The following is an 11,264-nucleotide window of genomic DNA, read 5'->3' as shown; positions in this document are numbered from 1 at the left end:
TTTCAATTTCTCATGCTTCAATTTTTGCTTTCAACCAAGAAATCGCTTGTATGTATGTATGTATGTGCAATATATGCCTTTGCGTTTTGCCGTCGGCATTTCCATATTGACATGAAAAAGTAATTATGTATTTCATTGTTTCGTTTTGGCGCAATTTTGTATATTAAGACAAGTGTCAAAAATTGCGCCAAAATCAAATATATTATATATTCATATGTAAACATGTTTTAAACTTTACATAAAATTGAAGTGTCATTAATTGTGCCAATTTTCACAAAGTTGGAAATTTTGCGCGAATCTATATTATATATTTATATGCAAACATGTTTTAAACTTTATATAAAATTGAAGTGTCATCAATTGCGCCAATTTTCATAAAGTGGGAAATTTTGCGCGAATAAGACGTGTGCGGGTTAAGTCGTGAATTTTACTTATATTAATTAATTTGAAAGTGCCGAAAAATGTGAAACGAAATTTCAATAAATTTAAATAAATTTAAGTAAATTTACACGTATTTTCATTTATATTTAATTGTCAATAAATTTTTTAAAAATCATTTGCCCTAGTTGTCCAATTTTTTATTTTCTCACACATTTCAGCCGATTTTTGTATAGAAATTTGACCGGCGTAGAAGCAAAATGCAAAATAATAAATAATAATAATAATAATAATAATAAATAATGCATATGTATATTATGTATATTGCTGTGATAAATTTAATTTCTATTAGTAAGAAAAATATTTATTTGTATAGTATACGATGTCAAAAGGCATACATCTTCTATCCTATCTTGTGTATCTGCACATGCTCATATGAGTGTATGTATGTGCGCTTGTGCGCGTTCAGAAATTGAAATCATATTTTCATCACTTATTAAAATACTTATTACATGTGCGCGCATTGACTTGTATGTTCATACATTCATATATACTTATATGTACATATATTTGCATACATTCTTAATTGGCGTAGACACCGCTTACGCGATTATAGCCGAGTGGAGGATGGAGTCATGTGTAGAAGTTCACGCAAGTGAGGAAAGTTCTCTGATCGCCATTCACTTGGGAGTGGCCAGAAACGATTCTTTTACACATGGCTCAACCAGCTCACTACTTCCGGTCTTTGACCAAGTATCCTCTGGGTAGCCTAAGAACATCCGTTTGAAGGCGAGCTAAAGCCAACCAAAAAATGCACAAGCATACAAACATACATATGCGTACACATATGAATATGTCACCAACAAAGAATTGATCTTCACAAGACAATATGGCAGCCAAATTGGCGAAGAACAAGTGTAGTACATTTTACAACAAAAACGATTTCATTCATGAACGCAGGCGCAAATTCCACAAGCGATCTCGCTTCATTCATAAAAACAGAGGCCGTAACATCTCCCCGAGCATGCCTTTGCCAACAAGTCGTCTTTTCGCAAAAGCCAAAAATCATAAATTGCACAACTTTCTAGTGCTTCTCGCAAAAATCTGCGTTGATATGTATTCCCGATCATACGTATACATACATATGTACATATTTACGCATATTTGTAGGCGAAGCTGCTACAGCGGCAAGGGTGACAATCGGCGGCCATTGCTTTACTTATGCCATAAAAATTCTTTTGCTACGAATATGGAAATGACAACGAAATAATGCAAATATGCATATTTCTAAAGGTCATTGAAACGATATACTTCAGATAAAACGATATACTTCGTCATCGCGGGTCGATCTCCAAAAAATGTAAATGAAGACTAACTACAGAAATGATCCTGTAAAGTATAGCCTTAATTTTTCAACGGCCAACGCAGAGTATTTCAACCAAAAGATACGCAAAATAGTTGAGAATTCCCAGAGATGAAAGACAAACGAAAGAAAAAGAAGCATAACTTCAATAATGCACAAGCATACAAACATACATATGCGCACACATGTGAATATGTCACCAACCAAAAATTTAAACATTGTTCTACAAAAACAACAATAGCATAAGCATGGCAACATTGTGTTGTTGGTAGAAAAGCCGAGTTGTGCCGAAAGAAACGAACAAACGATCGCCGATTGTCACCGCTTCGCTTGCTGCTCGAACATCTTCGCAGACAAGGCTGCGTTAGATTCATATTGAGCAAGGTTGCGCAACCTGAATCTATCGCAACCTCTTCCGAACTCGTATAAGAAGTATAACTTCAAAAATAAAATCTAAAACTCTATGATAATCTAGATAAACTTTTAAAATATCCCTATAAATAACATACAAAGGGGGAGACACTGTCTACGTAAAAACAGATAGGCGTAAAAAACAAGCTATAAAATACAATAAACATAAAATTGCAGCAAAAGAAAATAAAATAAAATCGTATGACATTATTTTGTTATAATTTTCTTCAATAATAGTTATCTGTATGTAGAATTATGCGGTTGCTTTTTTATATTGTTTTGATATAAAACTAACTTTGAATATAAATTAATGAATACAATAAAATTTAAAATATTATTTACAAACTTGAATTTGTCAATAATGAATTCAAATAAAAGTTGGTTGAATTCATTTCAGATTTTCTGAGAAATTTGCATATGCATTTAATTTTACGACTTTTTTAGTGTTGTACGCAGAGTTATGCGGACAAGTCAGAGAACTTAAAACATAGAGAAGGTGCAGGTTCGATGTCGAACATTTTATAGAATTGAAGTACGGAATTCACCTCACAACCACATAATTCACGCTGTGAAATATTATCATTTTTAACAGTTCTTCACATACTCAAACAGAATATGAAGAGAAATTAATATACTTCTGTATGCATGCTCCTTATGATACTCCCAACCACAGCATTGTGATATTTTCATGCTTCAATTTTTGCTTTGAACCAGGCAATCGCAATGTATGCAAATCTGTATGCTTTTGCGTTTTGGCGTCGGCATTTCCACATTGGCATGTAAAAATAATTATATGAGTATAATTTTGAATGAATGCGTGCATAGTAATATTTATAGCCAATTTGGACTTACATATCTAATAATTTTATTTGATTTTTACATAATATACTATACTAATAAATATTTTTGTATTATGTTTCTTACTAATAGAAATTTAATTTATCACAACAATATATAAATACATCGTATATTATATTAATCTTAAGTATCTGCACATGCTCATATGAATGTATGTATAAGCATGTGCGCGTTCAGAAATTCAAATCATGATTTTATCACTTATCAATATATTATATGTGCGCGCATTGATCTGCCTGTTCATACATTCATATATACTTATAATGTATGTACATGTATCTGTATACATTGCAAAATCGTGAAAAATTATATAAAAAATAATTTTAAATAAATTTTTATTTCAAATAAATTATATTTATTTCGAGTATTACAAAATGAAGATGTGCCAAATGAACTTCATTTCTTCAAAGAAAATTGATGGCCTTCATGAAATATACGTATTCGCATTATTTCGTTATCATTTCCATATTTGTACCAATAGAATTTCTATAGCATATACATATGTATATTATTTCTTCAGATGGTTTCCTTTGTTTTGGGAGCAGAACCAAAACTTTCCACGAGTCGGGGAACACCTCTTCCTTTATACAAGCGTTGTACATTTTTGAGCTTATAGCTTCCTTCAGGGCTCTATTAGGTATGTCATCTAATCCGGTTGCTTTGTTGTTTTTTATTTTCTTTACTATGGCCAGGAGCTCCTCTTCTGTGACTAATGGTGGTGACTCTGCAGCTTCGTTTCGTCGATTGGCATAGGAAATCTGATCGTGTTTCAGGAATAGATGCATAATATAGATAAATCTTTAGGTTGTTGCTGCTTATTTTTAAATGTTGACATACAGATTTTGTAAGCAGTTCCCCAAGGGTCAAGGTTTGCTTTTTCACAGATCTTCTCAAAACATGATTTTTTGCTTCGTGTAGTTGCAGACTTCAGCTTCTTGTGGCTTTTTAATTCTTTTCTAAGTCTATTTTCATTCGTTTCAATGTGGTTACGCTGCAGACGTCGTCTAGCTGAGTGACAAAACTTTCTCAGAGTGGCAATTTCCTCATTCCACCAATATACCGGGCGCCGCTTGTTGTGATGAGTTGTTCTACGCTTTGTCGCGTCGCATGCTGCGACCAGTTCCTTTCGCACAGTCGATACCAGATGGGCGGCGTCGTCCTCTGGTGCTCTTGATGCACTCCAGACTAGCTGAAACAGGTCTGCATCGAACACCTGTTGCTTCCAGCTTCGCTTTCGGGAAGTGTATCTGCTGAGGGGTTCCGGCTCTGGGGTGTACGAAATTTGAGCTATAATGGCCATATGATCACTATTTGTGTACATATTTGACACTGTTGACTTAATGTGCCTGCTGAGTGAATCATTTGCGAACATATGGATCCTTGCGTCAATTATGGATCCTTTGCTTCCTTTTTGGTATGTGTTTTGCGTTCCACTCTTTATTATTCGTTTGACTTAAGAATTCTTGAATTAGGCGCCCGCGATGGTTTGTATATATGCTGCCCCATGCAGTCAACCATGCATTAAAATCCCCCACTATTACAATTGGAGCTTTGCCTCTGGTTTCTAAAGACAGTCTTAAGAGGAAATCTTCAAATTCTGTAATTGCTGCGCTGTGAAGAGCATAGCAACTTACAAAATATATCCCTCGTATATTCGCCCGTGTAAAACAGTTATGAGCTTCTCTGGAACTGGTCTTAAAAGGCTGTCCTTTGCAGGACCATATTGCTGCCTTGCCGGTTTTGTCTGCAATCCATGTGGTTTCCGGACGCTGGGAGTATTGCTCACTTAGTATGGCGACATCAATGTTATCTTCTGTAACTGTCTGATCTAGCAAATCCTGTGCTGCTGCGCAATGATTTAAATTTAACTGTATTATCCTCATTTTCTTAGAGACTTCTTCATCTCCAGGTACTTGGGGCAAGTCATGCTCAATACTGAGTGTTCCCCTTTGCAGAGCATGCAGCTCGAAAAGTTGGGGCATACCTTTGCTAAATGACCCGCGGTTCCACAACGTGTGCATTGAGAAGATCTGTCTGTCAAACTGCAGCAGTTACGCGCCATGTGACCCAGGTGGAAACACTTATAGCATCTGGGAATAGGCGAGTACTCTCGAAGGCGACAGATCGACCACCCTATCTTAACTTTGCCCAGATTTAGTGCAGCTTTAGCATCCTGAGCACGTAGGCATACAAGCGCTATCTGGGTTTTTCTCATACTTTTGACGCTTGATTTCTCCAGGTTTTGGAGTCCACACTCTTTTTTTAGCGCCTCGCAGATTTCTTCAGGTGTAGTAATTTCGTCTAAATCCTTACAAACTATTGTGACGCTATGAGTTTTTGGCTGTATCAGCGCCATTCCACCCACCGCTCCCTCTAAGAGGGGTTTGGAATGATTCGGCTCTCTTGTCCGCCTGATTTTTTAGCTCAATCAGTAGGTCTCCTTTCAGCGTTTTTCGTATGTATGACACGTTTGATTCCAGCTCTTCAAGACCGCTGTCGCTTTTTATCTTCCGGAGAATATCAGCACACGACGCACCTTCCTTTTTCGTTATTATGATGGCGTCCGGTTTCGCTCTTATTTTCTTTTGAATCGGATTCCTATTTTTAACAACATCCATCCATCTTTCACATTTATGTTGACCCGTAATATCTATTACTTTCTTGACCTCTCTGGTCATTTGTTACACCTTTTCAATAGCCTTTTTTGGTTTTTTTGTGGGGGGTAGTTCTCCCGATGCTTCTCGCAGCCTCTTTGGGGTGATCAACTCTTTAGAAATATGAGAAAGCTGTGTTGCTTTCTCAGGCATAATTTGCTTCTCCGGTTTCTCAGTTTTGTTATATAAGCTCATTATGGTACTCAATAAATCGCGCATAGCCTGGTTTACGTGCCTTTGACTAGCCATCATATTTTCCAACTCTTTTATTTTGCAACCCAGCTTTTTAAAATAGTTGGATGATTCATTATTTAGAGATGTCTCTTCACTTTTGCTTGCCCGGTCAGCAGTTTCGTCACTAAATGTTGATCCAGCAGCAGTGGATTCCTCATTTCGGCCGTTAGGGGGCGGAATTTTAGAATTACTCCGAAAAGGATTCTCTGGTGTACGCCCCATACTATTCTCAAAGGCCATACCTCAGTGAGAAAATAGTTGGGTACACCTGTCAATGAGTACGTTCAATCCCTGCTGCTAAAACCTAATTTATATTATAAACCAAAAGCAGAACGAAAAGGAGAAAAAAGCGAAAAGGCGAAAACGGAAAACAGCTGATTTATCAAAACAAAGCGGCAAATTAAAAAATTAGCGCACGTTTGATTCGCTGTTAGTAGGGGAAATAATAAAATATAACTAAAAAAATTTGGAAATTTGCCACGAAGGGGCAGGTATTTGGAAATAAATTTTTTTTAAATTAAATTGTACTTATCAATTTCTTTAGGTTTTGTACCCACTTGGATCGTCCGGAATTCCGGCAAATCCCAAGCCAAACCAAGTGTGATTTCACTATTAAAAACTAGGATTATTCCACGAACAATCAAAGAGCTCCAAAAAACACATCCACTTCACTCAACACTAAAAAACCATCCATTATGTGTACGCATATGTAAGTATGTTTGTATGCTTGTGCATTATTTGTTCGGCAATGTATACAAATATATGTACATACATTATAAGTATATATGAATGTATGAACAGGCAGATCAATGTGCGCACATGTAATATATTGATAAGTGATAAAATCATGATTTGAATTTCTGAACGCGCACATGCTTATACATACATTCATATGAGCATGTGCAGATACATAAGATTAATATGATAGACGATGTATTTATATATTGTTGTGATAAATTCAATTTCTATTAGTAAGAAACATAATACAAAAATATTTATTAGTATAGTATATTATGTAAAAATCAAATAAAATTATTAGATATGTAAGTCCAAATTGGCTATAAATATTACTATGCACGCATTCATTCAAAATTATACTCATATAATTATTTTTACATGCCAATGTGGAAATGCCGACGCCAAAACGCAAAAGCATACAGATTTGCATACATTGCGATTGCCTGGTTCAAAGCAAAAATTGAAGCATGAAAATATCACAATGCTGTGGTTGGGAGTATAATAAGGAGCATGCATACATAAGTATATTAATTTCTCTTCATATTCTGTTTGAGTATGTGAAGAACTGTTAAAAATGATAACATTTCACAGCGTGAATTATGTGGTTGTGAGGTGAATTCCGTACTTCAATTCTATAAAATGTTCGACATCGAACCTGCACCTTCTCTATGTTTTAAGTTCTCTGACTTGTCCGCATAACTCTGCGTACAGCACTAAAAAAGTCGTAAAATTAAATGCATATGCAAATTTCTCAGAAAATCTGAAATGAATTCAACCAACTTTTATTTGAATTCATTATTGACAAATTCAAGTTTGTAAATAATATTGTAAATTTTATTGTATTCATTAATTTATATTCAAAGTTAGTTTTATATCAAAACAATATAAAAAAGCAACCGCATAATTCTACATACAGATAACTATTATTGAAGAAAATTATAACAAAATAATGTCATACGATTTTATTTTATTTTCTTTTGCTGCAATTTTATGTTTATTGTATTTTATAGTTTGTTTTTTACGCCTATCTGTTTTTACGTAGACAGTGTCTCCCCCTTTGTATGTTATTTATAGGGATATTTTAAAAGTTTATCTAGATTATCATAGAGTTTTAAATTTTATTTTTGAAGTTATACTTCTTATACGAGTTCGGAAAAGGTTGCGATAGATTCAGGTTGCGCAACCTTGCTCAATATGAATCTAACGCAACCTTGTCTGCGAAGATGTTCGAGCAGCAAGCGAAGCGGTGACAATCGGCGATCGTTTGTTCGTTTCTTTCGGCACAGCTCGGCTTTTCTACCAACAACACAATGTTGCCATGCTTATGCTGTTGTTGTTTTTGTAGAACAATGTTTAAATTTTTGGTTGGTGACATATTCACATGTCTGCGCATATGTATGTTTGTATGCTTGTGCATTATTGAAGTTATGCTTCTTTTTCTTTCGTTTGTCTTTCATCTCTGGGAATTCTCAACTATTTTGCGTATCTTTTGGTTGAAATACTCTGCGTTGGCCGTTGAAAAATTAAGGCTATACTTTACAGCATCATTTCTGTAGTTAGTCTTCATTTACATTTTTTGGAAATCGACCCGCGATGACGAGGTATATCGTTTTATCTGACAGCGTGAGGTTTAAGAAGTTCATTTCTGATTTTGTCTTGTGGCATATTAGAAATGATGTTTCTTCGAAAATCGTTCGCTTACAACGGATAAAACGACTTCTGAGTGGTGATTTTAATGAATAAATTCCTTTTGATTGAAATGCTCTGCGTTGGCCGTTGAAAAGTTAAGACTATACTTCTCAGGATCATTCATTCCTTTCATTTCTTCAAAGAAATTAATGACCTTTAGAAATATGCATATTTGCATTATTTCGTTGTCATTTCCATATTCGTAGCAATAGAATTTTTATGGTATAAGTAAAGTAATGGCCGCCGATTGTCACCCCTTGCCGCTGTAGCAGCTTCGCCTACAAACATGCGTAAATATGTATGTATGTATACGTATGATCGGGAATACATATCAACGCAGATTTTTGCGAGAAGCACTAGAAAGTTGTGCAATTTATGATTTTTGGCTTTTGCGAAAAGACGACTTGTTGGCAAAGGCATGCTCGGGGAGATGTTACGGCCTCTGTTTTTATGAATGAAGCGAGATCGCTTGTGGAATTTCCGCCTGCGTTCATGAATGAAATCGTTTTTGTTGTAAAATGTACTACACTTGTTCTTCGCCAATTTGGCTGCCATATTGTCTTGTGAAGATCAATTTTTTCTTGGTGACATATTCATATGTGTACGCATATGTATGTTTGTATGCTTGTGCATTTTTTGGTTGGCAATGTATGTAAATACATATATGTAAGTTAAATGTCTTTAAGTTTTTTATTTAAATTTTTATTTCACTAATTTCATTTTTATAAAAAACTGTACAAAAAACGATTCCTTAAAGTTAAAGTTTGTTGGAGCGATGTCCAACCTGCTTGAAGGATAGCCGAATTAAAAGTGAAACTTAAATCTAAGCTTAAGCTATCACCAACTTAATATTCTAAGCGCCGGCAGAACGAGACGTCGGCAGCGACGCATATTGTTAGTGGCGTGCTAGTAGCGTCATTAAAATCCCTATTTTTAGTTTGGCGTTCTCTTAGTGGGTAGCGGTAAAGTGGCGTGCTAGTAGCGTCATTAAAATCCCTATTTTTAGTTTGGAGTTCTTTTATTGGGTAGCGGTAAAGTGGCGTGATGTGTTTGCCAAATTATGTACCTGCATTCCAGAGCTTACATGGTACAGCACACTGTATAACAAAATATTTATTTTGTTAACTCCTCCCTTCTTAATTTCGAACGTCCGCGTTCGACAACCAAGTGTAAAGTTGTAAAGTTTTATTTGGACAACTGAGAGACTTCGATGTAAAGAGTACTATGGCTGAGCTGTAGAATCGTGTTTCGTACCGTAAGCTTTTGTTTATAAAATGTTTCAATGAGCGACATATGTACATACATACATATGTAGTGTATTTGGCACTGGTATCGTATTCACTGACGATTGGCTTGATTCCTTAGGCTGGTTATAGGTGCTGTTTATTCGCCTTTGCGCAATTAAGTGGTGTATTTCTTAACTATGTACATACATATTTTACATGATTTACTGCTTAAAGTATTTAAATATTAGAAAAAGGGTTACAATTCATTTTCATTTTTCATATTTCACATTCATATTTAAATATTGCAAAAAGTTTACAATTCATTTTCATTCCTACAAGTGATTCTTACTCTAAATGTTTCTAAAAAAATTTTTTTATTTATATGAAGTTGTAATATTGGCCTTGGTTCAGTTAATAACATGAGTATATGTAGTAATTTTTTCTTTTTACAATTTCAATTTTAAATATTTTTATTTTAACTTTTTAGTTTTATTTTTGATAGTAAAGTTATATTCTATTTACATTAACGTATTTTTTCTAATTCTGATGCATATTATTTTTGTAATTTTCAATAAGTTATAATTTTAACTTTTTACTTAAAGCAGTTTTTAATTAAATTTTTATGAACGGTTTTACCCGATTTGGTGAGGACAGTACTGTTAAAGTTTTTAGCGACTATTTCCTCTTTATATCGTGGAGTTAGTTTATTTCCTAACCTTTTATTTATATTTACATAAATTGTGTCACCTATGTCGTAATTCTTCATGGGCGTTTTGTTTTTATTATGATAATTTAAATCGGTCTCTTGTTTTTCTCGTAGCCTCTTAACGTTTTCTTGCCTATTTATTTCTATTTGTTTGGAATCGATTAGTGTTCTGTGGCCAAAGAAAAGCTCGAGAGGTTCTTTACCGGTTGTTGAATGGATTGAGTTGTTGTACTCAAAAATTGATTTATCTAGGAGTTCCTCAAATGATGCATGCGTATTTTCTGATTTGAGGCAACGTATTATTTCGGTAAGAGTAAGGTGAAATCTCTCAACTTGACCGTTCGAACAGCTTTTATAGGGTGGAGCTTTGTGAATTTCTATATTGAATTGATTAGTCAGCATGAATGTGATTGGGCTGGAATTAAATGATTTTTCATTGTCGAATATAATAACTTTTGGTATTCCTAATGAAATTATGATGTCTCTAAGAGGTTGTTTCAGATCCTCTGCCGCTCGTGATTTAATTTGTTTAATAAGAGCATATTTCGAAAATTTATCTATGGCGGTAAGAATGAGTTGTTTGTTTGTGTGGTATATATCGATATGGACAATATGTCCGGGGTACTCAGGTATTGGTGTGCTTTGAATAGCGTGTTTATGAGGGTGACGGTCGTATTTATTAAATTTACATGTTCTGCACTGTTTCACGATTTTTTTAATCTTTGCTCTCATTTGTGGAAAATAAAACTTTTCTAGAATCTGCAACTTGTTTTCTTCGCTATTTCGGTGGGTACGATTGTGTTCATTAATAATTTCTTTATTTTGATCGGCTGAATTTGTTAGATCTCTTACTAACTTCCTAGTGAACTGTATTTTGTATCTGTTGAAACGATCGGCAAAAATTTTTTGTATCATACCTAGTGTTCGTTCGTCTGTCATGAGGCCATTAGTAACCGATGGGTTCAGATATGATTTAAGGATATTGGCTAATTTTTCTTCGTTGAAAG

The 11,264-nt window shown here is 34.6% G+C and overlaps 2 pseudogenes; one reads left to right on the top strand and one right to left on the bottom strand.

The window, feature by feature from the left end:
- Positions 1–1,690: 1,690 nt before the first annotated feature.
- On the bottom strand, positions 1,691–1,784 carry LOC120781905 (annotated as a pseudogene).
- A 6,377-nt stretch (positions 1,785–8,161) lies between these two features.
- LOC120781889 lies at positions 8,162–8,364 on the top strand (annotated as a pseudogene).
- Positions 8,365–11,264: the final 2,900 nt, after the last annotated feature.

This window comes from Bactrocera tryoni, unplaced genomic scaffold, assembly GCF_016617805.1.
Source record: "Bactrocera tryoni isolate S06 unplaced genomic scaffold, CSIRO_BtryS06_freeze2 scaffold_7, whole genome shotgun sequence".
NCBI classification, from domain to species: Eukaryota; Metazoa; Arthropoda; class Insecta; order Diptera; family Tephritidae; genus Bactrocera; species Bactrocera tryoni.
The sequence above is the reverse complement of the archived record's forward strand: the minus strand, read 5'-3'. Positions and strand labels throughout refer to the sequence as shown.